This window comes from Miscanthus floridulus, chromosome 12, assembly GCF_019320115.1.
Source record: "Miscanthus floridulus cultivar M001 chromosome 12, ASM1932011v1, whole genome shotgun sequence".
In the NCBI taxonomy this organism is placed as follows: domain Eukaryota; kingdom Viridiplantae; phylum Streptophyta; class Magnoliopsida; order Poales; family Poaceae; genus Miscanthus; species Miscanthus floridulus.
The window spans coordinates 16,168,673-16,175,159 of record NC_089591.1 but is presented as its reverse complement, the minus strand read 5'-3'; positions in this window follow the sequence as shown (position 1 = coordinate 16,175,159).

Genomic DNA, 6,487 nt, shown 5'->3' with positions numbered 1-6,487 from the left:
TACCTAAGGATTCTTTTTACAGCAATTAAATGTGTTTCCTTAGGATTAGCTTGAAATCTAGCACACATACATACACTAAACATGATGTCGGGTCTAGATGTGGTTAAATATAACAAGCTACCAATCATGGAACGGTAGAGAGTTTGATCAACCGGGTTACCTCCCTCATCTAGGTCGAGATGTCCATTGGTAGGCATTGGTGTCTTGATTGGCTTACATTCATCCATCTTGAATCTCTTGAGAAGATCTTTTGTGTATTTCTCTTGAGAGATGAAGATGCCTTCTTTCATTTGCTTGACTTGAAAACCAAGAAAGAATGTAAGTTCACCAATCATTGACATCTCGAACTCCTTTGACATCAATTCACCAAATTCTTTGCATGAGTCTTCATTTGATGATCCAAAGATGATATCATCAACATATACTTGACAAATGAAGATATGCCCATCAAGCTTCTTGGTGAATAGTGTGGTGTCAACCTTCCTAATGGTGAAGCCCTTCTCAATGAGGAAGTCCCGAAGGCGCTCATACCAAGCTCTTGGGGCTTGCTTAAGCCCATATAGTGCCTTGGACAACCTATAAACATGATTAGGATATCATTAATAAAGCCATTTAAAATGCACTTTTCACATCCATTTGATATAGTTTCATTTCATGATGTGATGTATATGCAAGTAGGATACGGATGGTTTCTAATCTTGCAACCGGTCTAAAGGTCTCTCCAAAATCCAAACCTTCAACTTGGGAGAACCCCTTTGCAACTAGTCTTGCCTTGTTCCTCACAACAACACCTTGATCATCTTGCTTGTTGCAGAACACCCACTTTGTTCCAATGACTCTTGCACCTTTTGGTCGCTCTTCAAGAGTCCAAACTTCATTGTGAGTGAAGTTGTTCAACTCTTCATGCATGGCATTGATCCAATTCGGATTTTTAAGAGCTTCTTCTATCTTGCTAGGCTCATAGCAAGAGACAAAAGAGTGATGAGTAATAAATGAAGCAAGTTTTTTAGATCGAGTCATTACACCCTTTGATGGACTCCCTATGATGAGATCTTGTGGATGATCTTGTAGGAGAGGTGTATTTCTTCTATTGACCACTTGAGAAGGAGGTTGTGGAGCATCAACATCTTGTGCTTGTACCACCATTTGCTCATGGGAGATATGAGTATCTTCATTTTCTACTCTTCCATCTTTTTCACCATCTTGTGGCACACTTGATGAAGAAGGTTGATTAATGACTTGTACATCATCTTCACCATCTTTTGGCTTAATGTCTCCTACCGAAATATTCTTCATAGTCTCCCTCAATGGTTCATCGCCTACATCATCAAGATTCTCATGTGCTCCTTGGGAGCCGTTAGATTCATCAAATTCCACATCATATGTTTCTTCAACCAAGCCGGTGGCATGATTAAATACTCTATATGCTTTGGACTTTGATGAGTAATCAACAAGAAAACCAATATCACAACGTCTTTAGAACTTCCCTAGGTGTTGCCGCTTCTTGTAGATGTAGCATTTGCAACCAAACACCCTAAAAAAGGAGACGTCTGGCTTCTTCCCATTAAGCAAATCATAAGGTGTCTTGCCAAGAAACTTTTGAAGGAATAGGTGGTTGGATGCATAGCATGCAGTGTTGATTGCTTTTGCCCATAGAGCTTCGGGGTGTTGTACTCATCAAGCATTGTTTTGCAAGAGTGATCAATATCCGGTTCTTCCTCTTAACTACACCATTTTGTTGAGTATAAGTTGTGGAGACTTCATGTTTGATTCCAACTTCATCACAATAAGCTTCAATGTTTGTGTTGTCAAATTCTTTTTCATTGTCACTTCTTATCTTCTTGAGCTTCACTTCAAATTCATTTTGAGCTCTCTTGGCAAACTTCTTGAAGCAAGATGCAACTTCAGATTTGTCATGAAGAAAGAATACCCATGTATACCTTGAATAGTCATCAACAATCACAAGACAATAGAGATTCCCTCCCAAACTCTTGTATGTTGTTGGTCCAAATAAATCCATGTGTAGGAGTTCTAGCACTCTTGTGGTTGACATGAAAGCTTTGGTTGGATGAGTATTTGCAATTTGCTTGCCGGCTTGACATGCACTACAAAGCTTGTCCTTTTCAAACTTCATATCCTTCAACCCTCTCACCAAATCATTCTTCATAAGCTTCTTGAGTGAGCTCATCCCAACATAAGCAAGTCTTCTATGCCATAGCCACCCAAGTGTTGTTTTGGTGAATAGGCAAGTCTTCAAATTTACATCTTCGGAGGTGAAGTCCACCAGATATAAGTTGTTGTATCTAAATCCATTGAATATCACTTGATTATCATCTACCTTGGATACAACAACCTCCTTCTCGGTAAACAAGCATTGGAAGCCAAGATCACACAATTGTCCAACGGATAACAAGTTGAAGCTCAATGAAGCAACATAAAGCACATTGGAGATGGAATGATTATTTGATATTGCCACTTTGCCCAATCCTTTATCCTTGCCCTTTGAGTTATCTCCAAATGTTATTCTCTCTTGTCCATCTACCTCTTCATCTAGTGAGGTGAACATACGAGGATCACCGGTCATATGTTGAGTGCAACCACTATCAATAACCCAATGACTTCCACCGGTCTTGTAGTTCACCTACACACAAGAGATTCAAGCTTTAGAAACCCAAACTTGTTGAGGGCCCTTTACCTTCTCAACAAGTGACTTAGCCACCCAAATCTTCTTAGGCCTATTCTTGTTAGGGGGTCCTGAGAACATGACTTTCATCTTTCCACTAGAATCCTTTCTAAGCATGTAGTGAGCATTGAAGGCAAAGGGTCTAGCATGCTTGGGCAAGGGTTGTGGCGGTGGAGTTTGGCACTCATGAGCAAAGTGGCCTTCTTGTCCACACTCAAAACATCTCTTTGGCTTTGGCTTTGATTGTTGTTGTTGAACTTGAGCCTTCTTCTTCTCTACACTTGCCACATATCCAATGCCACTTCTATCCATCTTCATGATGGTGTTCATGAGTAGCACACTTTGGAGATGCTTGCCTCTTGCAAACTTGCTCAATCCCATCTTGAGATGCTCTTTCTCCATCTTAAGCTTCTTGTTCTCTTCCTTGAGAATATCATTGTTCTTCTCTTCCTTAAGCTTCTTGTTCTCTTCTTTGAGCTTCTCATTTTCAAGGATCAACTCTTCATCATGATCAAGAGTTTCTAGCACAATAGTGTTGTGGCTTTTCATCTTTTCAAGATCTTTCATGAGCTTTTCATTTGTATTCTTGAGCTTGACATATTCATCATAGTCATTGCACTCAACCACTTTCTTGCCTTTGCCACTAGATCCTTGCTCAATGCTCTCATCAATCAAATCATCACATGATGTAGCTATATCAATCTTGACAACATGGTTAGTAGCATCATGTGGCTCATTTGGTAAAAATTCTTGAGCAATAACAAGAGTATCATAATTGATCTTTAGAGTTGTATGTTCATCTTTTAGCTTGTTGTGGCTAGTGATGATCTCATTGTGCACCCACTCAAGTTTATCATGTTTATCTTTAAGCTCTTTCTTAGAAGATTTGAGCTCCTTGAGTTTGGATGATATAGCATCATTTGTCTCTTTAAGATCAACATTAGCCTTTTCCAATGTATCGCATTTTGCTAAGAGTGAATCATTTTTAGTATCAAGCTTTTCATTTTTGGCTCTACTCTTTCTAATGATCTTAGTGTATTGTCTTAGTATTTTGACAAGATCATCATATAAAGGTGAATCATCATCATCCCTATCGCTATCATCATCACTAGCTTGCTCATCATCACTACTATCATCATTATTAGTTACCTTGCGTTCACCCTTGGCCATAAGGCATAGGTGTGTAGAGGATGATGGCGATGGTGGTGGTGAAGATGAAAGATCAATAGCAATGGCGGCCACCTTCTCATTTTCACTATCATCATCGGATGATCCACTAGATGAATCAATGTCCATAAGCCAATCACCGATGATGTAGGCCTTTCCACTCTTCTTCTTCTTGTGGAAGTCCCTCTTTTTGCCATCTCTCTTCTTGTATGGCTTGTTCTTCTTCTTCTCATCTTCATCTTCGTTACTTGAGTCATCTTTCTTGCCCTTGTTCTTGTTCTTGAACTTGTCTTTCTTGGGCTTGGTGCATTGATGTGCTAGATGACCAAGTTCACCACAATTAAAGCAATCCATTTCGGAGATTGGCTTTCTTCTAGAGCTTGTGAAGAACTTCTTCTTGCCATCGAACTTGATGCCACTCTTGTTTAGCTTCTTTAGCATTTTGGTGGCTTTCTTCACCATGAGAGCAAGGTCTTCATCTTCATCTTCTTCATCACTTAAGCTCTCATACTCAAGTCTTGCTTTGCCCTTATCTTGGCTAGCTTTGAATGCTATGTCCTTCTCTTTCTTCTTGGTAGAGGATGAGCCTATCTTGTGGTGTGATGTGTATGTACATCTCATGAGCATTGATCTTTCCCAAGATTTGTGTCGGTGTAGCGGTGGAAAGATCACCTTGGTGTAGCACGGTCACAATATGCTCATATTTGTCAATGGGGAGGACACTCAATATCTTTCTCACAACGTCGGATGGTGATATTTGAGTAAGTCCAAGCCCATTGACTTCCTCTACAAGAACATTCAAACATGAATACATCTCATTAGCACATTCTTTGGGAAGCATCTCAAATGAATTTAGCTTTTTAATCACAAGATGATAGCGTTCCTCACGCTCACTCTTGGTTCCCTCATGGAGCGCACAAACGTCTGACCATAGTGCATGGGCGTCTTTGTGGTTCCTTACGCGGTTGAACACATCTTTGCAAAGGCCTCTAAAGATGGTGTTTCGAGCCTTTGCATTCCACTTTTCATAATTAACCTCATTGCCTTGTAAGTGTGTAGCATCCCGAGGTTTTGGGAAGCCTTGTGTGGCGGCTCTAAGTATACCAACGTCTAGAGCTTCTAAGTACACCTCCATGCGGATTTTCCAATATGGAAAGTCATCTCCCTCAAAGATAGGAGGAGGTCCATCCCCGTAAGACATCTTGCTCTAAGCGATTAAGCTTAAAAAACGTGAGCACGAGGCTCTGATACCAATTGAAAGGATCAAGATGCCCAAGAAGGGGGGGTGAATTGGGCTAATTCTAAATTTTCTTGCAATAAGTAAATCATTCGGTTAGCCCAATTAACCCCTTGTGCCTAGAAAAGTGTTTCTATCAATCTAACGCACAAAGGACTTACAACCTATGTTCCAAACTTACTCTAGCATGGCAATTCTATGAATGTAAAAATAAGTATTAAATTGCTTAAAGTAAATGCTCAAAGTAAATAGGTAGAGAGGAACGCGGCGATGTTTTGCGGAGGTATCGGAGAGTCGCCACTCTCCACTAGTCCTCGTTGGAGCACCCGCGCAAGGATGTAGCTCCCCCTTGATCCGCGCAAGGATCAAGTGCTCTCTACGGGTTGATTCTTCGACACTTCGTCGCGGTGAATCACCCAAAACCGCTCACAACTTGAGTTGGGTCACCCACAAGCTCCGCCGGGTGATCACCAAGCTCCCAATCACCACCAAGCCGTATAGGTGATGGCGATCACCAAGAGTAACAAGCACGAACTCTCACTTGACCACGCGAAGCCTAATGAGAATGGTGGATGCACACTTTGCTACTCTTGATTCACTAATGAGGCTACGCTCTTTGATTCTCAAATCTCAATCATCTCACTAGGACCTTGCTCTTCTTGGCACTCATAAACGTGTTTCTCAATTGTTGGAATGAGCAAAAGTGACTCCACACACGAGTGTAGCTTCTATTTATAAGGTAGCCTGAAAAACGAACCGTTATGTGCCTCTGCGGGGTGACCGGACGCTCCGGTCAGTTCAACCCGCACACCAGTGTTTAAGTGTTGACCGGACGCTGGCAGGATCCGATCACCACTGACCGGACGCGTCTGGTCGCATTAAACCCTCACTGGAACTTTACTATACTCGACCGGACGCTGGATCCTCAGGGTCCGGTCAGTATTGACCGGACACGTCCGGTCGCAGATTCACTCTTCTGGAACCTTACTGGAGTCGACCGGACACTGATCCTCAGCGTCTGGTCACTCGACCACTCAGCGTCCGATCGCACCGAACGCAATCACCTTAGTCAAATGAACTGACCGGACCCTGCGGTCAGCGTCCGATCGCACCGGAGCCAGCGTCCGTTCAGCATTTGACCCTCCATTCACTTCCAATTTTCGAACATATGTGAATAAAGTTTGCTCCATAGGATCATAGGGCTGTTGTGGAGCTACCTAGTGCTAGTTTTAATAAGTGTGCACCACACCTAACTCACTAGACTCATCTAGGTCAAACTACCCGGCCATACCCCCTTAATAGTATGGTCAAAGAAAAAACAAAGTCCTAAACTACTCTAAGTGTCTCTCCAACTCCAATCGACACTTAGAACTAGTCATCCTTAACCTTGTCGTCCATCC